The sequence below is a fragment of the Onychomys torridus genome, chromosome 9 (assembly GCF_903995425.1).
Source record: "Onychomys torridus chromosome 9, mOncTor1.1, whole genome shotgun sequence".
Classification (NCBI taxonomy): domain Eukaryota; kingdom Metazoa; phylum Chordata; class Mammalia; order Rodentia; family Cricetidae; genus Onychomys; species Onychomys torridus.
This window is the reverse complement of record NC_050451.1, coordinates 96,306,120-96,332,943: the sequence shown is the minus strand read 5'-3', so window position 1 is coordinate 96,332,943 and position 26,824 is coordinate 96,306,120. Positions and strand designations below refer to the sequence as shown.

The 26,824-nt window shown below is 34.1% G+C and overlaps 1 long non-coding RNA gene across 1 annotated transcript in view; it reads left to right on the top strand.

Annotated features, from left to right (window-relative positions):
- The first annotated feature begins 1,105 nt into the window (after positions 1-1,105).
- Positions 1,106-26,824, top strand: part of LOC118590957 — a 41,336-nt gene continuing 15,617 nt past the window's right edge. Inside the window, exons 1-3 of the long non-coding RNA XR_004945890.1 lie at positions 1,106-1,271; positions 5,313-5,427; positions 9,225-9,368. This is a non-coding gene — a long non-coding RNA (uncharacterized LOC118590957). The remainder of the gene's footprint in view (positions 1,272-5,312; positions 5,428-9,224; positions 9,369-26,824) is intronic.

The following is a 26,824-nucleotide window of genomic DNA, read 5'->3' as shown; positions in this document are numbered from 1 at the left end:
CCAGCCCATGAAATTTCATTTATCTTCTCTATAATTGATACTGTTTTTGAATATCATTCTCTTTTTATTTTGATTAAGAGATTTTCTATTCATTTTACATACCGACCACAGATTCTCTTCTCCTTCCTCCTCCTGCCCTCCAGCCTTCCTCCCCCTGAACCCACACCCCATTCCCACCTCCTCCAAGGCAACTTCTCCCTTGGGGATTCAGCCCAGCCTGGTAAGACTCAGTTGAGGCAGGTCCAAGCCCCTCCTCCCTTGCACACCAAGGCTATGCAAAGTATCCAACCATAGGATTCTCATTATCAAATGTGGCGATTTTGTTTCTTACTTCCCTTCGGAAACCATTTTAAAATCATCTTCGAATCAACTGTTTGATGAATTAATGGCTCTTAGTATTTGATGTTTGTCCCTTAGACCAGCATATTCTTTTTACGTATTCTTGTGATTTAAAAATTTCCCAAATTTTCCTCTGTACTTCAAAAACTAAACTTCTTTTTAAGTAAAGGAAGCATGCAGGTTAATGAAGGCAGTATTGCTGATATTTATTTCCTCAAATTGTGATATGCTGAGAAAATTCTGGCCCTTGGATGGTAACTCTTTCAGCATGTTTTGGTACTTTGTTTGTACCATTTCTGACCCCATTAACTCTGGTCATATCTACCTTTGCAATACACCCTAAAATGCATTATTTTTGTTCAAAAGTTTTGTTGTCTGGCATTTATGTAAACACAATCCAATAACTGTTTTTAAACATACATTGAAATCTACTTCATACATGGATTTAAATTTTATTAATTTTTGGTAATGCATTGTGTCAAAATCTGTAAGAATAACATGAATGCATATCAACTCAATGTACTTGCGTACTTCTAAGCTCTGTGCAGCACCACTGACACCATTGTTATGATGCTTTGTAGAAGTAGAAGGGAAATATTATGTCATTGAGTCATTTCCTGTGCATTTAGCCCTCAGCATTATTTTCAGACATTTACTCAATACATCTACCTTTGTAAATTATATGTGACTAACAGTGATCTCAACTTGGGGTCTCAACAATTCATAAAATGTTTGCAGTTTTTTTGTCTTTCTTTAATTCTTCCAGAATTTACCTAGATCCTGGCTTAACCTGCTGTCCAGTAAAACTGCTATTCCACCAGAAACTCCATCAGGTCTACGATCTACACATCATTTGAACATCACTAGTATCTACCATGTTCAACTAATCACAATGCTCTGTGTGCCGCGTTTGAAAATCTTACATTTCCCAGGTAACTGTGTGTATTACATTAATACAGTGTTCTTTCTGACTTTCCATGATTTACAATGAACAATTTCATCATTTAATCCATAATTTCACAAAATTGCACAATCTATCTTTGTAATCATTGTGCAGATTTTGACATGCATTTATAACTTATTTATCAGTCTTAATTTATAAAACTACTGAATTGTCCTTAATTTTTATATTTATTTAAGATGTGTGTGTGTGATACACAATGTCAAACCCAGATCCTCACACAGTTATTCTCCCCCTGAATTCCCCCAGCCTGAGAGTTACAACTTAAAGTTGCCTTCATAAAGTTGAAAACTATCCTGAATGCCTATTTGATATTTCATATTGAATGTCTACTATATATTTGTAGAATAATGCAATAAACACTGGACTTTTTATGTGCTTCACAATGAAGGAAATGACTCTCGGTCACCTACTAGTGATTGGAAAGTCCATCCTTTTATTCAGTAAATTCAAAGTCATTCAAGAGTTTACTATCATTTTTTTCGCTGATATTTTACATATCTATAAGCTAATTTATCTTCTTTATTTTAAAATTAACGTTAATCCAAATTTTTTATTGAATGCTCTGTTACTGCTTTAGTTCAAGTCACAAAATACAGTTTAAATTTAAAAAATGTAAAAATTTCCAACTACCTCCTGTGTACTTGCTGTATCTATTGTAACTTATTTCCATCAAGGAGGGTAATATGAAAAAGTTTGGAGGGAGAAAAAGGGAAATTATTGAATTATGTTATAAGCTCAAGAAATTACTAATTAAAAAAGGAAATAGTAAGATAACATCCCTCTAGCTCAAATCCTCCCAGAACCATCCTTTCCTTCTTTGAGTAAAGACCGACATCTTTGCAAGACTGTTGGAACTTGATCATTGACATTGTAGGAGAGTCTGGGTGGTTTGCTCACATGAACAAGACCACCTGTCACTGATCTTATTCCTTCTGCCTACCTGTTATTCTATCAGGGCCTCGTCACACATGTGTTTGAAGACTGCCCTTAAAGACTTATGTTTCTTTAGGAATCTCTGTCTCTCTGTCTCTCTCTCTGTGTCTCTCTGTCTCTCTCTCTCACACACACACACACACACTTATCTGTCATATATATATATATATATATATATGTCTCCAAACCCTCCCATATACTACTCCATGTTCTATTTCAAATTCAAGGCCCCTTTTTTCATAAACTGCTATTGCATAGATATTCAGATTCTATTCCTTGATTTGAAGAATTACTTGTGATGGACTGTAAAAACCCAGTCTAGATGTAAGCAGGTGAGATCAGATATAATAGGTGTTTGCTGTTTCTCAGAGCCCTTGAATTAATAGACTGAGTCTGGGAATTTGCCTGAAATCAAAGTTTTGCACTGGAAATTTTCAGTGGTAAAGTTTTTGCAGAGCAATTAGTAAGATCTTCATTCAACCCAGCATTGCTAAATAAAGAGAACAAATCATACTATTATTTTGAGTTTTCTTTGTTCTTTGATACCAACATTTACTTCATTATTTTTCTAAAAACATTGCTTCTATGATAAGTATACTCTGTGAGCCCACTTGTGAGGATCCAAATCTGAGATTTGTCTTTATTGACATTCACCTCTCATATCCTCACTTTTTTCCTGCCCTTTCTTTGTTTTTCTTCTATGAAGAGAGAATGTTTCTCTTTGTTACCATTGTGCTCCTGCCCTGAGCCTGGAAGCATCTGTATGGTTTTGTTGTTCACTATAGCTCAACCTATCTTTGACCCCAACATGCAGACCCAGGGATGACTCCTCTTTTCTTTCTCGTAATTTTTTAATTAATTTTTTGAGAATTTTGTAAAATATATTTTGGTCACCTTCATACCTTCTACAGCTTCTCTCAGAGTCACTCAGAGTGGTGTGCACACCAACTTTTAGTCCTATTAACAAAATTAATAAATAAAAAGAAAAGAACATATTAAGGAAAGTGATGCTGCCTATATACTTTTGCATGAGAGACAAGATATTCTTTCCACTCAACATACCCTGTCTCCTCATCGACATTCTTGTCTATTGTTAGAACCTAGTCTGTTAAGAGTAATGTATTTACATGTAAGTTCTTTATTTTTTGGTCACCAGAAAAATACACTTAGCAGCTAGTAAAATTGATTCCTCCATAGACTCTTGACTAATCTCTAGATTACTAAAAAGGAAAGAAAACTAGCTTCAGAATAAATTGAATACATGCCCATTCAAAACAATGTATGAATATTCTTTGTGGATAAATTTTTAGAGAATGACATTGTACATATTACTAGCACACAATGATAACAATTCAAATGGTATTTCAAGTTGAATCAATAGTAGTACATATAGCTAAGATCATTTATTTACTTGTTTGTTTCTAACAATTAGTATGGCTCTGTAAGAGTTTATTGCCTCTTCCAACTTCTAAACAGATCCCCATTGTTTATTACCACTCATGAGCATTATGTAACTTCTATCTTCATGACTTTATTTCAATCAATGTGTGTTTACTAAGATCTCTTAGTGAAGTGGTCTTCATGAACATTTCACCAAAGTCAACATTTTAATACAATTAGCTAAGATATTGTGACACGTGATTTGATTGAAATTCCATGATATTTTATTTTAAATCACTAAGAATTGTGTAATTCATCAAGATATTTATTTACTTTTATTTTGTGTTTTGTGAGTACCTTCATGCATGTATGTGCATCATGTGCATGCCTGTTATCCACAGACACTCAAAGAGGACATCAGATCTCCTAGAACTGGTATCAAAGGGGTTATGCATTTCTGGATATGGGTGCTGGGAACTGAACATAGATTCTCTGCAAGAACAGCAAAAGGAACATTGATTTCTAAAATGTTGTAAGAATATGTGTTTTTTTTTTCTAATGTCAATTTATAAAGTGTTGTGGTAGCTATTCATCAAATGTTAATGAAATGAAGAATGTTATACATTGGGCTTATTACTTATGCAACAGAAAATATGCATTATTAAAATTGCTAACATGAGAAAAAAATTTATAATAAGGTAAAATATTTTAAGCATTAATTCTTTTATGATTTTTAGTCCTTCACTTTGTACCTCAAGATATTCTATGAATTTTCCATTGTCATAGCCTATAGATAGCATCATATAGAGAAAGTTTCACACTTCAGAAAGACCATTTAAATAACAGGAACACCAGCAGAACACTTGCTGAAGACAGGTGGTTGATAAAAGAGTATATATATATCATAGCATGGTAATATATTCTTCTTTTAAACCTAAACATGGTACTCTAAAATACCAGCATAAGTCTTCAATGTAAAATACACAATGAATTGTTTTTGAGACAAATAAAATAAAATGAATATTATACAAATATTTGTAAAAATAAAGTATCTGTGTTAGAAATATATTTATGAAATAAAATTCATAAAGATACACTTTGTATACTCAAAGTTATATAAGAGGACAGATACTTATTTTAAAATATGTTTCATAAGAGATTCTTATTTGAAATTATTACTATGTGGTTGAGAGGCAGAGATACATAATACATTCAATTAAAACTTGATTAGCAAATACTTGCTTAACTTAACAATAGATTGGTGTATGTGAAACAGGGTACAGTATTGACAATTACCTTGATTTTTCCAGTCTATTGTATGCCACTTACAATATTATCCATGTACAGAAAGAATTTCTTCTTTTGAAACTAAGACTGGTAAAGGAAATGAGGACACCTTCACCAACAGTGTATTGTGACATGGTCAACTGTTCCAAATACGTGACTTGGATCTTGTGACTTTCTACATAACACCCCCCAAAAGATTAGAACCTGTAAAAATTACTAAAATCTCTATCTCTCTTCTGGTATATATAGCATTCATATGTTTTGTTAGCGATTCATTTCCATAGCTACTTTTGAGTTAAATGGCACTATTTTCACCAGAATGTGACCTAACTTCAAATATATTTTCAGGATCCATTAGATTTAGCATAATATATGCCATGGTAAAGGATCACATTATGCTTTATTGCAGAGACACGTTAACCATCATTATTGAGAACCCAGTCTCAGGAAAATATCGACCAATGATGATCACAGAGGATAAAGTGTTTGTAAAACCTTCCTATGTTTCTACTGAGCAGAAAATTGTGAGTTAGCACAGTTACTGGCCAAGGAAGAAATTCATTTCATTACCAGTGAAAATACATGGCTCCTTGCTTGTAGTCACGCCCTTGCCTGCTGTGGGTAGCTTGCCTGTGAGTAGTGCGCAGGCCCTGTTTGTGCATCTTCACAAGATAGATTCATTGCCATTTCTTCCCAACACTGTTCAGTGACATCATGAAACGATTTAAGATTTGTCACAGTGTGACTACTTCCATCACAGAATCTGGAAAACACCACAAACATGTTCTGTCTTCTTGAAAGGCAATTTATTCACTACTCATTGAATATTTTCTCTCTGACTAAATGTTGATGACTGAGACTGCTTATAATTGAGTGAGGTGCATGAAAAACACACTGTCAAATTTCCTGAAGTTTTTAATCTCCGAAAATGTTTGTTCTTATCAAAAGGTGAATGGAAAAAGGTAATGTGGGAGAGATTTACTACAGACAAATAGGCATTAAAAAACAAACTGTGTTATTTTCTGGAAAATTGGTGGGTCATATTTAAGAAAAAAAATCATACCCCAAAACATAGATATAATGTTCTATTTCTGATATGTGCAAAATTGATTTTAAAACAATAATAAATATATCAAAGCAGAAGGGAGACTATTTGACTTGTGCAATGTTGGGGAAGAAAGAGGGAAAAAGGGCAGTAAGGAGAAATTGAACACGATTAAAGCACATGATAAACATGAAGAAGAATGTCATGATAATCATTAACACTTTTATATAGTTACTATAGGCTAATAAGATATAAATTGGCAATAAAAATGTTTGTTCTGAGAAAACTCTCAACCAAATAATTGAGGCTGACTTGGACAATAAAAAATAATAGACTTCTTGATGACAGCCAGAAACCCAGTGACACTGAATTGCATTACCATGGCAGACCTATTCTGTCTGACAAACATGGAGCAGAGATTAGTGACAGAGCTCTGGCTTATCTGTTTTTCTCCTTCCCCTGTAGTCTAGGACATTAGCACATGAAATTTCATCACACATTATTAGAGTGTACCTTTAGGGAATATCTTTCCACCTTAGTTAACCTAAACAAGATAGTTTCTCACTAGCATAGATAGAGGCTACCAAGTATGCCCAGAGCCTTGTCTGTTGCTAATTCTATGTCCTGTTCTAGTAATCACACACATAACAGTTGTTTAAAATTTAAGTCACTATATTTTGAAATATAGTGTTTGAAGGGATGCAAAATATAGACACAGCTGTTACACAGCCAAACAGAATAGACAAATAACTCAAAGATATTTTAGAATCATTTTGTTCCCTGGTTCTTATGGCAATTGTAGAAGCAGGCAGTGAAAGAAAAGGCATTGTGTCCATCAGAAAAAAATCCAGAGATAAAAATTAAATATAGATTCATAAGTTATTAGTTTTGATGATACTTTCAAGGTCATTCACAACTCTTTCCAGTGTTTTAAGCCTACATAATAATGATTATTATTATCCTTGTCATTGTCTTCTGTTTTTATTATAAATCTTATGTACTAAACACACCACCTGGAATCCAAGCCATTGGTATTGATAAAAATTTTAAAATTGCCATCATTTTTTTCCCCCAAGACAGGGTTTCTCTTTGTAGCTTTGCACCTCTCCTGGAACTCACTTGGTAGCCCAGGCTGACCTTGAACTCACAGAGATCTGCCTGGCTCTGCCTCCTGAGTGCTGGGATTAGAGGCATGTGCCACCACCACCCCAGCTCTTTTTTATTTTGTCATTTACTAAATGACAACTACAAACACCAAGAATAATAACAAATCTAGAATAGTTCAGAAAGTAATTTGATTCATTTCAATTACAATTGTATTGCATATAATAATAAACTAAGCTACATATGGTAACAAATGCCTACAATTCTAGCATTTGGATGGTATAGGCAGGGAAACTACAATTTGGTCAACTCATAGTATGTAGGATTTTTAAGGTCATCCTAAACTATAATGATAAGACCTTCTCTCAATTCATCTTGGATTTAGACTCTCGCTATTACTTGCTATTCTCCTTGAAATAAGAACTTTCGTGCTAACAGAGGGACCTACACAGGTGGCCTATCACACATGCAATATATACTTGAAAGGTGTATCCTTGTTTTAGGACCAAAAATGGCAAAGTAAAGGAAATTAGAATATCATGAAACTTGACATATTCAATGTTGGTTTTGTTTCGTAGTATTTGACTACTCAAGTTGAATGCCATTCCAAATAAGAATCTACTGGTACCTGACAACACAGGTCAAATTTGGGAGATGAAACAAAGAAGCCAGACAATATTTTATGAAATACAGAAATATTGAATATTTCAGAAAGCCTGATATTTGAGAATTCTAGTTTTTGTGATGAAAAATCTGTTCAGCAATTATTTATTCTCTTTTGTGCTGAGATAACTGTGTGTAAGTACAAATTAAATCCTGTACTTGAAATAAATATATAAACAATAAAAATTAAAATTTACTGAAAACTATAAGTTAATTTTCATATATTTATAAATAAATTTTATACATCTTTAAATAAAGTTAAAGAAAATAGAGCCAATATCACTAATTGACTAGGTCAGTCATTATATGCATTTTGCATTAAATTATTTAGAAATATGGCCCTTTGTATAAAAATTTATAAACACAAATCACAATATTGATCTGATTAGTAGCTATATTGACTTGCACTTTGCTATCTATCATCATTAACATTTCCTGTAATTTCGTACTAATTCATGCTGTTTACATTGTCCATTGACCATACTGCTTCCTGATACACTTCTAAAATATGAATCTAATAAAAAATGAATCCACAGATTATTGTTTTTCTCCAACAAATAAGTCAAAAAGTGTTGTATTCCAGACAAACCATTTGTGCTAAGATAGTAAAATTATATTGTACTTCATAGAAATTTTGATGCCATTTTCTTCTCTCCCTATTTTCCACCATGATTTCTAGATCCACACTTACTATTTTCTTTGGAAGCTCCTGTCATCTACTAATACCGAATATCCAGAACAATTGAAAATGGCACATAAATTATACAGAATTAGCCTTACCTATTATTTAGACTTGCATTTAGCATTTTATTTACTTATTTTTTTCTTTTACTTTCCAACTAATACCCTTGTTTTGAAAAAGACATTTTTTATGTTTTAAAAATAAATAAAGGTACAAACAGGTAAATATAAACAAATAAATAAAAATGAGAACAAGACCACTCCTAAGCATAACTGAGGGGAAGGGTTCAATTGTAGATATGAGGGAAAGTCTAGCCGGAAGGGTCCTGACTGAGCTGGGCCATTAGACAAGGTTGGGGTGTAAGAAAAAAACCTTTTTCTAACACCGTATTATTTTAATAATTATTTATTTAATTTAATTACTACTTAATTATCTATTTTTTTTTACTTTTGTGATTACAATATAATGAAAATATTTGTCCTTCCCCGTTCTTCCATATAAACTCTTCCATGTATCCCTCCCCATTTCATTTCAAATTCAAGGCCTATTTTTCAATAATTTGTTATTTCATTCATGTATAATGTATACATATATATGTATATATATTCTTAAATATAATATGTTGAGTCCATAAAATTTTGCCTGCATGCATATTTACAGAATTAAGTGTTGGGTACAGGACAAACAACTGGTATGCTCTTCCCTGTGGCAGTCCCTCTCTCCTCATCCCAGCTTTCCTCAGTCGCCCATATTACTTTGTTTACTGTTGAGTCCTCATGAAATTTGATATCCAATTTGACATATTCATGGGTGTCCTGCTTTTCCAGCTCAACTTTGGGCCATCATGTTGATGAGACTATGTCACTGTGGCTTCTGAAATGACTAGGAGAAACAACTGACAGCACACATCCTGACTCTCTGGCTTTTACAATCTGTCTGTCACCTCTTCTGCAATATCCCCTATGCAGTAGGTATGGGAATATTTTATAGATGTATCCATTGGTAATGGGCTCCATAACTAAAGAATTCTTATCTTGAATTTGTCATATGCTATATTTTGTTATGTGTCATCCACATAAATACAAACCTTAGAGGATCTTCATCCTTGGCTAAGAGTGTGCCAGAGGATTCAAGAGGAGACACGTGGCAAACTGTCAAGAACAAACTCACATGCACTGCTTTCTTTCTAGTGAAACATCATGTGTTGCTAATTTTTTCTTGTGTCCTTATGGGTTTTCGCATGCCCAAGGCAGGTCGGCATCTCAGAGATTCTTTGTAAGCATGAACATATTTTATGTGGCCTTTTTAATCAATGTATGCTCATGATGTGTGTGACAACAGTGAACCTGAAATATGTGGGCGTTTTATTTTAATAGCAGCACATTTGTATGCTATTAATTCCATACTTTAAATCTAATTCCTAATTCTCATCTCAAGAGATCTCTAAGTTTTCATCAATTTCATAAGTGCAAAGATTGAAAACAAAGTTTCCATTTTTACTGTAGTCAGGTATGGTTGGATTCTAAATCCTTGATGTTGAGACACACAGTGATTCAGTTTAGCTATTTTTTTCTTTTTTTCATAGATTGCAGATTGCATATAAAGAGTACATACAGTCTACTAGACATAAAACTTTCTTGGTATAGAAATTGGTCAGAATAATATAATCCTCCGCCAACATTTCTTCTATTTTACTTGTCTTAAAGTTAGGGCTGTAGTAACAATAAGGCATCCATTTGCTTGTTGTTGTTTATAAATTACACTGAACTGAATGGCAATATTATTTGAAGATATTGACTTATAAACTTTTAATCATTGACTTACTTTTTTCCAACACATTTTCTTTTTCTATTTTATATTATAATTAATTTAATTTTACATATCAGTCACAAATTCCCCTGTCCTCCCTTATCCCACCCACCAGCATACCCCCCAATCCACCCCTCATTCCCACCTCCTCTAAGGCAAGGTCTCCCTTGCTGATTCAGATCAGCCTGGTAGATTCAGTTGAGGCAGGTCCAGTCCCTTCCATCCTACACCAAGGCTGAGCAAAATGTCTCAGCATAAACCCTAGGTTCCAAAAAACCAGCTCACAGGTCCAGGTTCCACTGCCTGGGGACCTCCTAAATAGTTCAAACTCATTAACTGTCTCACTTATCCAGAGGGCCTGCTCCAGTTCCATGGGGGCTCCTCAGCTATTGGTTCACAGTTCATGTGTTTCCACTAGTTTGGCTATTTGTCCCTGTGCTTTTTCCAATCATGGTTTCGATATCTCTTGCTCATATAATCCCTCCTCTCTCTAGCCAGTTGAACTCCTGGAGCTCCACCTAGGGCTTGGCTTTGTATCTCTGCATCTGCTTCCATCAGTCACTGGATGAGAGTTCTATCATGACAGTAAGGGTGTTTGGCCATCTGATCACCTGAGTAGGTCAGCTTGGGCTTTCTCTTGACCATTGCCAGTAGTCTATTGTGGAGGTATCTTTGTGGATTTCTGGGGATCTCTCTGGCACTTTGCTTCTTCCTATTCCCATGGGGTCTTCCTTTATCATGGTATCTCTTTGCTTGTTCTCCCACTCTGTTCCTGATCCAGCTGGGACCTAGCTCTTCCCTAAGCTCTCTTTCCCCCAACCCTTGCCCTCCATTACCCCCATCATGTCCACTTTGCTCATGTAGATCTCATCCATTTTTCTGTCATTATGTATTCCCTGTGTCTTTCTTAGGGTCCTGTTTTCTAGGCAGCCTCCGTGGAGCTGTGAGTTGCAGTCTGGTTATCCTTTGCTTTATATCTAGTATCCACTTATGAGTGAGTACATACCATATTTGTCTTTCTGAGTCTAGGATACCTCACTCGGGATGATTTTTTCTAGTTCCATCCATTTGCCTGCAAACCTCATGATGCCATTGTTTTTTTGTTTTGTTTTGTTTTGTTTTGTTTTGTTTTCTGCTGAGCAGTACTCCATTGTGTATGTGTACCACATTTTCTTTATCCATTCTTTAGTTGAAGGGCATCTAGGTTGTTTCCAGGTTCTGGCTATTACAAATATGCTGCTATGAACATAGCTGAACATGTGTCCTTGTGGTATGATTGAGCATTCCTTGGAATATGCCCAAGAGTAGTATTGCTGGGTCTTGAGGGAGATTGATTCCCAGTTTTCTAAGAAAGCGCTATATAATTTTTAATCATATTTTTAGTTTCATTTTTCTTTATGGCATGTATTAAAACAAATAAACATGATTATTTGCATGTATCTTTACAACAAAAGATGTGTTTTTGATTTAAAGTGTGTGTGTGTATGTGTGTGTGTGTGTGTGTGTGTGTGTGTGTGTGTGTGTATCTTGGTGTGTAACTGAGTCACTGAATCTCAGGGTAAATATGATGAGAAAAAAGACTTCATGGAGTATCTGGCCTCATTTATAGTAATGCTATGTGCATAAAGAACTTCTTAAAATGATCCACAAAGCAAATGATATTTCAATAGTAAATATCACAGAGACCAAAGGAAATATGAATTTAATTCAAAATTGTTCAATAAAGGTCAGTAGGAAGTATTGGGTGGGGAGAACAACATCAAAGGACAGGAATTTTCAATAATTTCCTCATCTGAAAGGTCAAACAAAGTTATTTCCCTATTGTTTAAATACAGGAGCACAAGAGCACACCCACCCCCACACCCAACCACTTTACACTTTTCTGTTAAGAACAGAAGGTAATTTAAAGGACAGAAAGTCTTGCAGTCACTATTTTTCTTTTAGCTGAGTAAAGCCCCAGGAGTCCTATTTCACTTCATCATTGTATGAAAACTTTTAGAGTCAATAAACATTTCAACAAGAAGATAGAACTGAGATTTAGCTACACTTTGATACTGAGAATATCTCTTTTCACTTGTCCATCTTAATCCTGTATGCAGATTTTTAGAAAACATGCAGAAAACCAGGTGTGCTCACTTTATCTCGCAACATGTTCCTGAGTTTCAGAGCTCTTTCAGAGTCTGTAAAGGTGAGGGAAGAACATGCAACTCAAACATAGTTTTAGGATTCAGATCCTCCATGGATATCAGGAACCTACCTGAAAATGAACACAATTTGTGAGGGGCTGAAGAAATTCTTCCTTTCTTCTTTGTTGTGCTATACTATGCACAGAAAAACAATGACTTTAAATTGTTTAATTAAAAGATTAGTAGAAGATTTGACATTTCTAAGCTTTAGCATGTTAGGTTATTAATATCAAAGAAGACATAATTGTCATTGTACTAAAAAATTTGTGTCATAATATCATGTGATACAGTGATGCAACAATACAATTTAACATTTAGGTGTGTAAAGATTTCTGAGTGGTCCAAAGGAAAGTCGCTAGGAGTTACTTAACAGGAGAATATAAGTAAAAATACTCATTTTCAGATTGTACTCTTTGAAAATGGGGATGATATGAGTGAGATGTTAAAGATAGAAAGATTGGCATTTTGCTTAAAGGGAAGAATTTACTTTTCACATTCCTGTCAAATATGAATGTAAGTTTCCTATGTGCTGGATAAGAGAGGAGAAAAAAAGCTTATGTGTGATTGTGTTTGATATTTCCAGCCAGGGAGAAAAATCAATTCTTTGGTGCAGAACTATAATGACAATGCTGCTATTTATGTATCACAATTCCCAATAATGCATTATTGTAATGCCTTGTTAGATAACAGGTAATTTGCTTTGCTAACTCTAGATTTTCAAAGAACTAGAAACAAGCAAATTCATGTGAATTCATTAGAGATATACACAGGAGCTTATGGACAGGACACAGATACACAAGTGAAAAGTCTGGTTATAAGAAATCTACTAAATTCAAAAATATAGAAAAAGCTAAATAACTATAAAGTAGAACCAGAAGTTTCTCAGTCCCACTTGGCCCCACTGTCCCCCAGCCGCTTATAAAATAATCACTCAGAGGTTTCTATTAATTACAAACTGTGGCTCAAGCTTTTTGCTAGCTAACTCTTTCATTTAAAATTAACCAATTTCTGTTAATCTAAATGTTGCTACGTGGCCATGGTGTTGCTGATCTGCTGACATCTTGTTGCTCCTTCAGCAGCAGGCTCACATCTCTCTTGACTCCACCATTCTTCACTCTGTATCTCTGCTTGGATTTCCTACTTGACTATAAGCTTTCTTGCCATTGATCAAACAGCTTTATTTATTATCCAATGGGAGTCACACATATTCAGAGCATACAGAAAGACATCCCACAACAGTAAAGATATCTGTAAAAAGATACTGAGTCTAGAACATATGGTGGAAAAAATTAAAAATATACTCAATAGAATAATATTGGTTAAGAAGATGAAAGATTTCCAAACATGTGCTTACTTATTAATTGATGATATATGTTGAGAGGAGAGTTAGGACACATATTACGATGCATACATGGACAGCCTATCAGAAGGGTTAACTTTGGCCAGCTCAATAACAATGACATGTATAACCTTAGGAACAGAATATTTAGTAAAAGTAGATGAAATATAATTGAAATATAATTATGCTTTAAAAAATTGGAAAGTAGATAAAAATTAGTAGTAAATATTCAGAAAAAGGAGTACAATTGAGTCTTCTTTGGAATGTACTTGTTGGATATACAATTAGTACAACTCAATAAATTTTGATGGCAGTAAACTCATAATGACCTCACTCAATTTTTGTCTTGATCTTCATCAAGCACATCTAAACTTCAAATATGGTCCAATTTCTTGAAGTAACAAGCTTGAAAAGCAACATTTATAGGGTCATTTATATGCAGAAAGTAGGAAAATTATGATGTGAGAAAGGTAATTATTATAAGAAATCCAATAATATCTCAAAATATAAAATATGCAAAAATATAAGTGCTCATAAAAACATTAAAATTAAAAATGAGGAAAAAATATGGAATAGGGTTTAATAACATCAAATGATATACTAGGACATACTCAACTTTAGGATAAAAATGTTTTGATGACCTTCATCATGAGAATACTTTTAGCTGAATATTGAGAGCAGAAGCCAGGTTGCAGGGGGTTCAATAGTGAATGAGAGAATCAAACGTAGACTAGGAAAGTAAAAGTTATTTTTTGAAACTCCTGGAGATAAAATGGAAGAGAGCATCTTTGAAGTGGTTAAAGAAGGAGAGTTTTGTGTTAGAGTACAAAAGCCATTTTTATCTTCTGCCTAAAGATCTTCTTTCAAGTATATTTAATAGTCTGCATATTGGTGTAAATTGAATCACAGTGAGGATTACTCTTTTTGTTATAAAAAGAGGCCTTTGATAATACTCCTTTACTTGTGTGATTCTTATTCATGGTTAAAATGAATATGAATATTTTGTATTCAATATACTCAATTGCACACTAATTATTACACCTTAAGATGTTTGGGATTATTCTGAGGAAGCAAATGAATCCTTCCATATTGTAATCATTTTAAACCCAATTTATACATGGCTCCCTATGTAATATGAAGGATGTTTCCAACATTTCACTTTCAAACAACATTGGTATTGACTTTAAGAAATAACCACTGATAGACAGAGATGTAAGAATGGCACTGTAAATATGTAGCACAGATATCTAAGTGAATGATGATGTGCATCACTAGATACCAATACGAGTTGCAAATTATATCCTTGGTAATATTCATAGGAGGTAATACTCATTTCTTCTTTTGAATCGTTGAAAATTTACCATTTAGCTACTGTTCATCTACATTTACCCTAATCAGCTTTGGAAACCTATATATGTGAACAGTTTTAGTAAGCTCTAAGTTTCTTGCACTTTTTTCTGGTTGTATTTAATCATGAAAATTAAAGAATATGGAAGTATGCATAAATATACCGATGAGAAAACAAATACTATGACCTTCATGTTAGATTTTTTTATAATTAAGAAAGAGTAGTCAATCTCATATGTATAAACTAAAGTTGATTAACTTTCTAGAAGCTACCTAGGTCTATATTTTCACTCCACCCAATTGATGGAGTATCCTGACAATGATTACTTTATACACTAAGGAAACTTATATTTTACCTCCTACAAGATCTTTCCCTAGCAAAATGAGCATGAAGTTCTGAAGTCTACTTTCTTTCTCTTGCATCAGTTTTTCTTAAAAGTTCATTTCAGTATTTTCCTAATTGGATTTTTTCAGGCTGAAAACTTAGCACATATGCATAATGAACATTGAGTCTCCTCTTTATAAACACAAAGGGAAAGAGAATTCACAAATGTGGGAAAGTTAAACAAAACATTTCATTGATCAAGTTGCTGTGAGCACAGTTAATGCCCAACATCCCATCTGACTGACATTGGAAGTGACTTGAAAGTGTGTGTAATACAGCTTATGGACCCACGATATGGGCTCATGACTTGGACTTCAGCTTGACAGTAGAAGCTCTTTTGCTTCAGGTCCCAGGCTCTTTACACAATGAGATTGACACTCTATTTAAGAGAAAAATTATTACTTTTAAACAATTTTTCATATTTTAAAATATATTTATTTTATGTCCTGACTGTAGTTTCCCCCCCTTTTCTATTCCAAGCCCCCACCCCCAAACTCCACTTCCCCACTCAACCCCAGTCAACAATAGTTCATTCTGCCTCATTTGCAGACAGATAACGGCAGGCCTCCCATGGATATCAACAAATATGGCGTATCAAGCTGAAATAAGAGTAAGCACCTCTGCTTACTGTACTAAGACTGGGCAAGGTAACCCAATATGAAGAAAAGGGTCCCAGAAGCCAACAAAAGAGTCAGAGATAGCTCTGCTCCCACAAGCAGACCAAGCTATACAACTGTCACATATGCAGTCAGTCCCGTTCAGGATCCCTTGATACTGGTTCGTTCAGACTCTGTGAATTCCTCTGAGCCTCGGTTAATTGATTCTGTGGGTTTTCTTATGGTGTCTTTGACCCCACCAGCCCTACAATCCTTCCTCCCTGGATTCCCAGATGTCACTGTAATGTTTGGCTGTGAGTTTGCATCTGTTTCCATCAGGTGCTGGATGAAGCCTCTCCGATGACAACTGGGCTAGGCACCAATCTATGAGTATAAAGAATATCGTTAGGCATCCATTATATTGACTTTTTGTTTTCCAGTCTTCTTTGATTCTATCCTGCTTCTCTGGTCCATCCAGCCTCTGTGTCCTGGCATTTCAGGCAAAGGCAGAGAGAAAATATCCACATTAAAAAATCAGAAATGAAATGGAGGACATAATAGATACTGAGTAAATCAAGAGGAGTATTAAGTCATACTTCAAAAACCTGTACTCTATGAAGTATGAAAAATCTAAAAAGAAATGGACAAATTTCTTGAGATACATCTTACCAAAATTAAATGAACACCAGATAAACAATTTAAATAGATCTACAACCTCTAAGGCAAAAGAAGCAGTCCTTAAGAGTCTCCCAACTTAAAAAAAAAAGGCTGAAGAAAATACTTTCAATAACAAAAACTGTGAAGGAATGTGTATGCAATAAATCAAGGGGAAATATTAAAAACATTACATCTCTCATGCCATTTCTTTGAAATAACAACATACTCTAATGTGACACCCTGCATGACATGCTAAAAGCTACAATGTCTATCTACAAAAATCTTCACAATGAACAACATGAACGTACAACATTTTAAAGCAATTACTTCATTAACTGCATTGCTATTATATGTGGGACAGATTTTCCTTTGTGAGTGCACAAAGATGCAGATCATTTGCTGCAATGATAGAAGCAGGGTATGAATAGACCTTTATGTACCAGCAGTTTTGGAAGTGTTAGCAAATAAGAGGCAAATGAGAAAGTGACAGTGATGTCAGATTATTGTGTGGATTATAAAGAAAGATTCTGGGATCTTTTATTACCAACATATTACCTGTCAAATTCAAATGGGAAGCTAGGATTCAATCTATTTTTTATGTAAATTGTAAAACAGTAAATACTATTCTGACCTTTCCAATTTTTTGTGTGAATATTACAGAGGATTTAGTTATAATATATAATTTACATCATCTTTTCATTTATACTGGAATGATATAGGCAGGGCAATTTTTAAAGGTAAAATTCACACTAAATGTCTCTGAGGAAATATCCCATTCTTGCAGTAAGGCATAAGTATTTGGAAGTGACTGCACTTCCTTCCAGCTAAAGTTCTAGCTACAAACACATGACTTCTTGCAACATGCCATGCATATTTTCTCATATGAATGAAAGTGATGTGTAGAATGAATTTTTTTTGACAGACTGCAATAATAACAAGCAATTCTGATCAAGCCAAAGGCCATCAATGAGTGAATGAGAGCCCAATGTGTCTTTTTTCCCCCTAAAGCTTGAGAAATATGATACTTATGAGAATCTAATAAATGATTCATACCTTGTAGTTAAAATTTGCAGATCTACAAGACAAAGTTAATTTAAAGTAATTTCCTTGAAAAATAGGATAAAAGAAATTTCAAATGGTATTCATTTCCAAGTTACTATTCATTTTTAGAATACTCACTAGGTAAAAATTCAAATCTAAATCTGCTTTCCTTACTAAAACCTAAGATTGAATATATATATAAATTAATGTTAGTACATAATATATAATCTAAAGACAGGGCATTTCACACATCTGCACACCTTATTTTGGTATATATGTATAGCACACAAAATAAGGTAAGAAGCACACATTAACGCTGGGGCTTTCCTGAATACAATTGATGTTATTATTTTATTAGAGGTTTAAAAGAACTCCAGGCTTTTCATTATATAGCTTGTAAGTTGTTTTATTGGGAAAACATACTTTTTAAAGCCAAGAACAAACGTATTTGTTTTGAAATTGAAAGACAAGTTCAACCTATGGAGGCTGACATCTCAGTTCCATCATTTCTGTAAGAATTTGGGACCAATATGAAAGCAGTGCTTCTCCCATTTACAAAGAAACTTGTTCCTGTGGATGATGCTAGTCAATATTAAAATAATGGTGTCAAAATTCACAGATATAAATTCTAATACAGTAAGTATTTGGATACAATAAGTATTTTGGATACAAGTATTTGGATCTAATAAGTAATTTGGATACAAATGCTTTCTTTTCTCTGTGCCTATTATTTTAAAATGTTACCATTGCGATTTATTTTTTAATTACTCTTTATTTTACACACAAGAAACTCTTATTTCACTGAATTCCCAGCTTTAATAAATACTTTGGAAATATTGTTCCTTGTTTATGTCAGCCTCTCCCCCACCGACTGCTTCATTAATAACTCCTGGAGGAGGGAACTACTTTAAAAATAAATGGAGATTTTACTGGATGCAGAGATCCATGGCCACAACCCAGGTGGAGCTCCAGGAGTCCAATCCACAAGAAAGAGGAGGGGTTGTATGAGCAAGAGTTGTTGAGACTATGATTGGAAAAAGCACAGGGACAAATAGCCAAACTAGTGGAAACACATGAACTGTGAACCAATAGCTGAGGAGCCCACAACTGGATCAGGCTCTCTGGATAAGTGAGACAGTTGATTAGCTTGAACTGTTTGGGAGGCCCCCAGGCAGTGGAACTGGAACCTGTCCTTAGTGCATGAGCTGGCTGTTTAGAGCCAGGGGCTTATGCAGGGACACTGCTCAGCCTGGGCAAAGGGAGGAGGGGACTGGACCTGCCTAGACTGAATCCACCAAGCTGAGCTGAATCCCTAGGGGAGGAGGTACAGGAGAATCCATGGCTGATATGTAAAACTAAATTAAATTATAAAATAATATTTTTAAAAAGAAAAATACATGGAGATTTTAATTTTTTCACATAAAACTGTTCTTTTTCATACTAGGTATAATTTCGGAGAAAACTTTTATTAAAAAAATACCTAAGAGAAAAAGCCAAAGAAAGTAGTGCTAAGACATATGATTTTCATTTTCCATCCTTCATTTTTCTTGATACCAATTGAGCAGCAGAGTACATTTTACTAAACCATTAACAGGGTGATTGCACTTTTGCTAAAGATCGTTTACTCTTTTTCATGCTATAGCTAATATAATCATCTTTTGTAAGCTTCAAATGAAAATTATCTGGCTTATCAAGTTGTTAAGATCTCTTTAAAAGTTTCTTTTAGTAGAGAATATACAAGAATCTAATTAATTCTTTTCTGGCATAAACATAAAAGTAACCAGAAGTAAGTACATTAAAATAATTATCTTGTAATATTATGTATAAATAAGGTTTCTACACAAGAATAAAATGAATCCAAAGTCAAGATAATAGAACCAGCTCAAGTTAGTGTTTAGGGAAAAAAATTTGACCATGTATTTTAGCACCCGTACATAATGCTCCATCTCTTTACATGATATATTTATCTAGATTTTTAAAATGTACTTAACGTCCCTGTGATATACCAGAAATACTCCTGTCTTTCTGGAAAGGCAATCCATAAGAAGAGCGATCCAAACAAACATTTCCACTCAGCAACTCCCTCCACCCAATCCTTGGCAGCCGGGGCGTACCATACCAGCCATTTCAGCGTTTTTCTGTATCTCCCAGACAACTTGGAGGATTAGCCCAGGAGTCATTCTCAGCTGACCCTCTAAATTTCCAGTTCAAGGCATTTAAACACAGAGGCAGCTAGCCTGGAGGTTGCAGCTACCGTTCCAATCTTCCTGTTAATGTCAAGGCTGTGAAGTCTGCGGCAGGGAAGGGACAGCCGAGCTTTACAGTTTCTGTGTTCCTCTGTCTGAAATGATTTGGGGTGAGAAATGTTCCTTATAGATCAAGAATCAATTTTCTGTGGTTAAGGAAGATTTGCAGCAACAGGTGAGGTATATAACCAAGAATTATTCACTCAATATAGAGAAAAATGTGTTTCTTTAAAAATAATATTTGAGGCAAAAAAAAAAATGAGAAGAAGGAAATGAGCAGACAGGTGCTCAGTGACATAAGTAAATGTGTATCTTATCAAAGAACACATGCACATGGCAATAATTTCATTTATATGTTTCTTATCTTAAAACTTCTAAATTTTCATTCTGTGAGTGTGTACATGCTTCCTTCGCGTGTGCATATGCTTTGGTGTGTGTGAATGTATGTGCTTATGTGTGTGCATGTTAGCAGAGAAGGAGGACACTTTCGTGAGCTGATTCTCATCTTCCATCATGTAGGTCCTGAGGATTGAATTCAAGTCATCAGGCTTGGTTACAAGTGCCTTTTCCCAAAGGCTTATCTCCCATGATCTATTTCTCCTGCCTTCAAATGAATAATATTTTCTTATTCATATCCTTCATCATATAAAATAAGACAATGTAACCACACAAACATAGGAGAATACTAGCATATATGAAAATATACCAAATATATATATATATGTGTATATATTTATATATATATATATATATTTTAATTTTAGTCTAAAGAATGTCAGTCATCATTATTTGCACATGAGTTGAATCAGCAAATGACATTAGATCTTTTGTCTTTTACTATAAATTGATATGGACTTCTTTTCTAAACTTTTAATGAATTTCTTATTATGTAAAAGTATGAAATTTTATGTCAAAATTAATTCATAAATTTAAAATTTCCATAATTAATTTAAAATAAATCTACATCTACCAAGTCATACATATTAATAGAATCAGTATAAATACTGCAAATATTACCTATGTTTGCTATCATAGTTTTATATAGTGAGTGAAACTAATAATGTGGTTAACTTTATTGTTCTGTTCTTTATAAAAGATATGTTTATGTTAAAGAATAAGTACTGTAGGGGACAAGAATGAGATTTTGTTTATAAAAGAGTTGATGATTTTATAATTTCAAATTATATCATTATGAAAATAATCTATAGTAAAATGACCTATAAGTATATTTTAGCACATAGAAGAAATAACATCATTGAAAGTTTCTAGTTTGGGCCTTCAAATTCTAGCATATATAATTATTTGTTTATGTTGAACAGGGATTGCTTAGAACTCCTGTGTAATGAGGATACATAAAAGGAAGGGGACTTTGTTGTGAGGCCTCTATAACGCCTTGTGTAGCATACCACAAAGGCATGTACTTCCCATAGTCCAGAAGAAATGACTGAGATTTGCTCCTAGTTTCAGAGGTGTTTGATAAAGCACACATAGATTCCTTTGTAATTTAAAATTGTATGTACATTTTGATGTTGTATCAATATGCAAGTGAATGTTAAATTATGTTATATAATATTAGAACATACTAATTTTTCAGGTAGGACACTTAGTTACTCATTCATGTGCATAATAGAAACACAGTTCTACACTGGCATCATCTCATAATTAATTCTTTCTCATCTCTACATCACAAAGGGGAAATGTGGGCTGATGTACAATCTGGCAAAAAAAAAAACAACAAAAAACAAAAAACAAATCAGGTTGCTAACCCTGAAGACTCCTGGCTACCCACCTCAACTTAGTCCTCATGGTTCCCTTTCTGTTCACAGCAGCACTCTAAGCAGCTTTCTTGGGCTATTTCTGCTAAGTTTTGTCAAGATTCTAATTTGGGACCCTTGGAACTCCATATTTTGCTGAGTAAAAGCATCATGAAAAAATTATTTTAATTCTCAGCACAGATGATCCAAACTATTTCTGCAACATTCAACATGTGTAATCTCATGTATGTTTTGTGCCAGATGGGGATATATATATATATATAAAACCTTCCCTATTGTGCTCTGAATTTCATCCTGATTTCCTCTCCCATTGTATTCATATTATCTTTGTTTATCTGTAATTTAGAGAATTCTGTCTTTAAAATATGTCTAGACTTCATGACCCAGCTTTTCTTTAGTTTTCTCTTACTTTGCAGCTGTGATATGCTGACTATACTGGTCAACCTCTAACCTCCTCTAATTTAGCATCAAACCCACCACACCCTGATTCTCCATGTCTGTGTCCCACAAAGTGAGAATACTTTAATGTTCAAGAAGTTTGATTAAGATTTCAAGTTTGGCAATAGCTCAGAAATTCAATACTTCTCATTATTTATCTATCTATCTATGTATCTATGTATCTATGTATCTATGTATCTATCTATCTATCTATCCATCTATTTATTTATTTATTTTGATGGAGCTGAGGTCCCAACCCAGGGCTTTGTGCTTGCTAGGCATGTGCTCTACCACTGAGCTAAATCCCCAACCCCTCACTACTATTTTTAAGAAACAAAAGTTACATCTATTACCACTGAATAAATATGATGGAACACTAAAACATAAATTAAAACTAAAATACTTAGGTTTCCAATCAATTGTTTCTAAACTCCAAATTAGTATACAGTATCCTACTTTTCACAGTTCATTTATCTTTTTTGAAACACAATCTCACATATCCTTCATTGATTTCAAACTTACTTGGTAGCTAAGGATGAATGTTAACATCTACTCATTCTGCATTCATCTCCCTAATGACATAATTAAAGGCAAATGCCACCATGTCTGATTTGCAGATCCAGAAGGTTGAACCCCATCCTTCACACACAATGTGCAAACATTTGACCAACCTAACTAAACCCTGGCAATCCTCATCAATTAATGACAAGAAATTAATTTAGAAAAGACACGACTTAGCACATGCTTTTTTATTTACACTTGTAATAAGTAACAGGGCACTTATATGTTTTAAAGCTAAATATAATTATACAGTATGTCCCCTTTCCTTTCATCTCTCTGCCTCTCTAGTCTACAATGAGCCCTTCCTTTCTCTCACCTCCTGTTTCTTAGGCTGAGGGAAAATCTAGGAATATGGTATCGAAAGACTGTAATAGCTAGAGAAATAGGAAGTCTGCTATGAGATAATGTCTCCTAAATTATGCTTAGGATATCCCAAAAAACAAACAAGGTTGCCTAAGCAAAATCTGAACAAGGATGATACAAATAGACATGTTAAATGGAGGACAGCCATCCTAATACCAGATGAAGAACTAAAGATAACTAAAGGATGCTCAGAGGAAGACACTTTTTTTTTTTTTTTCCTAGACAGGACCTTTCTACTTTCCCCAGCAATTTCTTAGCTTGTCATGTATTCTATGATGGCAGCAAGCTAGGAATTATCAGCCCCTTGTTTGACTAGAACTGGATTTAAAGTATGTAACAACATACCTATCTCCTACAAATTCTTAGTACTTAAGAAACTAAGTCTCAGGATCCATCCTTGGTGCATGAGCGGAATTTTTGGAGCCCATTACCATGGTGGGACACCACCACACACAGCCTTTTGGCAGGGTGAGGGACTTGAACCTCCTTCTATTGAATGTACCCAGCTCTGCTGACTGCCCATGGGAGACCTTACCTTCTTGTAGGAGGAAATGAGGGGTGCGTTTCGAGGGGAGGCTGAAGGGTTGAGAAAAGGGGAATCTGTGATTAGTATGTAAAATGAATAAAAAATTTCTTATAAAAAAGAAGCAAGTCTAAAAATAGATGAATTGTTTCTTGCTAGTTCATAAATAGCAACTTCCTAGAGAAAACTGAAAGAAAAGTATATCCAAAATATAAAAGAAGCATGAGGAAAAATTCTAGAACTAAGAGACAAGAACAAGAAAGTCTATGAAGGAAAAATTAAATTTTAATTTTTAAAATTTTACTTAATGGGATAATAAAATTATTAAATATTGCCAACTATTAAATTCCTTAATCATAGTAATTATTTTAAAATGTTTATGTTCTTTCACATTCTTCCCAATGAATAAAATGCATTTATTTTGTATTCTGACTTTGTTATGTAAGTAAATCTTCCTAAATAACATTTTATTAATAATCCTCAAAAAATGAAAATATTAATATTGATGAAGGAAATAGTTACAATGATTCCTATGCATCATATCATGTATTATGAGAATACTGAATCATATATTGACTTTATACAGATTTAATATTATTATTTCAAGGATATTTTTCTTCAGTGTGTTTTATAAATAGGGAGTGATATATGGAAAAAAATTAACATCTCTTTCTAGCTTCTGTTATCTCATTATTCCTGTTAGTCTCATTTTTGTTCATTAGTTCATTCATTTTCCCCAGTTATCTTTCTAAAGTTATATTCCTAAAACAAGGATAACATATTCTAATTGTTTTGCTGATGTTTAATTACAAAAGAGAGCTTAATTGGTACAACAGATGCATCCTTAATTTCAGAATAACACATTCACTTTCAGAAGAGATTTTGTTGCCAAAGACCTTGTATTGCTAGTACTTTAATTTTCTTAAAGCCCAATTTTCTTTCTCTGTTTGTTATGTAATAGAGCATCTAAAAACATTTGGTAATATTTGTTTGCTTTGCCTTGAGCTATTGTATTTTTTCTTTTCTTTTTTTTTTCCTTTTAAGAAAGTACAATTGCTAAAAAAGTTAATGGACATTTCAAAAGCAATTTGCTTCAGCAAAAGTGGAGAATAAAGAAATACATGAAAGTAAAAGGCTCAGAGAATTAGAGGTGATTGGTTACAAAAATATTTGAAGACCTTAGTCAACAGCACCAAAAATTCCCCAGATATTGTAGACTTAGACAAATATGTAGTCTGACTTAAATATGCTCATGAATAACATCGTATTCTAGAGTCTATTGCTAGGCCTTTACAGACTGTAACTGCATTTTAACAGATAAGATGGAAGTTTCAGAAATTTGAAGATATGAGAATTATTAAAATGTAAAATCACTAATTTTACAGATTTGGTAGTCTCAATTACTTAAATTAAATGATAACAAGGAAAACTAGAGATTCATGTAGAAAAAATACACGGGCCTATGTAAACTGAGAAGAATCACATTCTAACTGTCCTGCTACACTATCCATTACTTTAGCAAAGTTCCTAAAATGGCTCATTTTCACATGTTGTTGATTCTCAGAGAGAAACAGGACCAAGTTTTTTTTCTTTTTTGTCAAATCTTTACGGTAGACACCCAGTGAATTATTGCTTCAGACTTCAATGATGAAAATAAGTAGCCCTAGGAGGAAACATGGGCATTTAGGCCACTTTTGCATGGAACTGACTTATCAAGGGAGCTTTCTTGAGCTTGGTTCTGTATGCATGACTTTCATTTACTGTTGGAGCACTGCCTTGCACATCTAACACGGATTTTAAAGTACCAGATGACACTGCACATAATTCCTTAATTTATGATAACTCTCAACCCTGCATCACAGCTATTTTCTTGATGAGCTCACAAGAAGAGTCTCTATGGAAAGGGAATGACTAGTGTCCAAGTATTGAGATATTCTGTCTGTAGTGCTAATCATAGCTTTGGTGGTGTGTGGGAGATCATCATTTTGTAAACACTACTTGAAAAAGTTTAGGTCATCTGGTACATTGCTAAGTCACAGTAGTATATCTCAAGAGAGAAGAAAATTTTGCTTTCATATTTGAATAGACTTATGGGGTAATTAATTTCAGTTGTAGAGGCTGTCAGATTTATACAGTATGGTTACTTCTTAGAACAGAGATTTCATCATATCTTATGTCATAACTGTGTAGCCATGATGTCATATATTTTTCATTTGATTGGACTCATTTTCTATTCTCTGAGGTATAGAACTGTGTTTGATAAATTAGAGAGAGTTATTACTTCCAAGTTTCTTGGACTAATGAATACATATCAATATACTGGAACAATATGATACCTTGTGGAGGGAAAGGTGAACTTGTTTCTTGTGAACTAGTCTCGTTCCAGAGCTGCTGACTTGATATAAATCCAATGTAGAAGGGAAAGCTGCATGTCTTGGCCTTTCCAGTTGAAAGCTGGGGTTCCAGTGGCATTTTCTACTAAGTAACACAAAAGTACATTGACAAGAGAGGTAGCAGAACACCAAATTTAGAAACATCTGTTTGATCTAGAAATACAACCATATGAGTGGAAGTATGTATGCTTGGAAATATTAATTGGTTAAACATATGGTACTGGCTAGTGCACTTCATTCTTCAAGCCAAACCTCTTTACTGCATGGAGAAGTAGTTCAAATTTGGACATGCTAAGAATCAGCTCATGCATCTTTCAAATCCTTTATGAGGCAATGATGTTAACAGTTCTTCAAGGAACACTGTATACTTTGACATTATGTTTCAAAGGTAGGGGCAATTCTAGGCATGCCAATTATTGTTTTCCTGTAAAATCATCATTAGCCTACAATAGTCAAGAAGATGGTATCTAAAGTCTATGGGGATTAAGTGTACTGACTATGAAAAAGACCTGAGTTTAGACTCCTCTTTTCTTAGGGTTGCTATGACTGTGATAAAACACCATGACCAAAAGAAACTTGGGGAGTAAAGGATTTATTTCAGATTAAAGTTTCTTACCGCAGTGTTTCATCAAAGGAAGTCAGGGTGGGAAGTTGGAGTGGAAACGGGTGACTGGAACTGAAGCAGAGTGCATGGAGGAATAGAACTTATTGACCTGTTTAGCCCATTTTCTTAAAGAACTCAGGAACCTCCCTGCAGGATGGTATTGC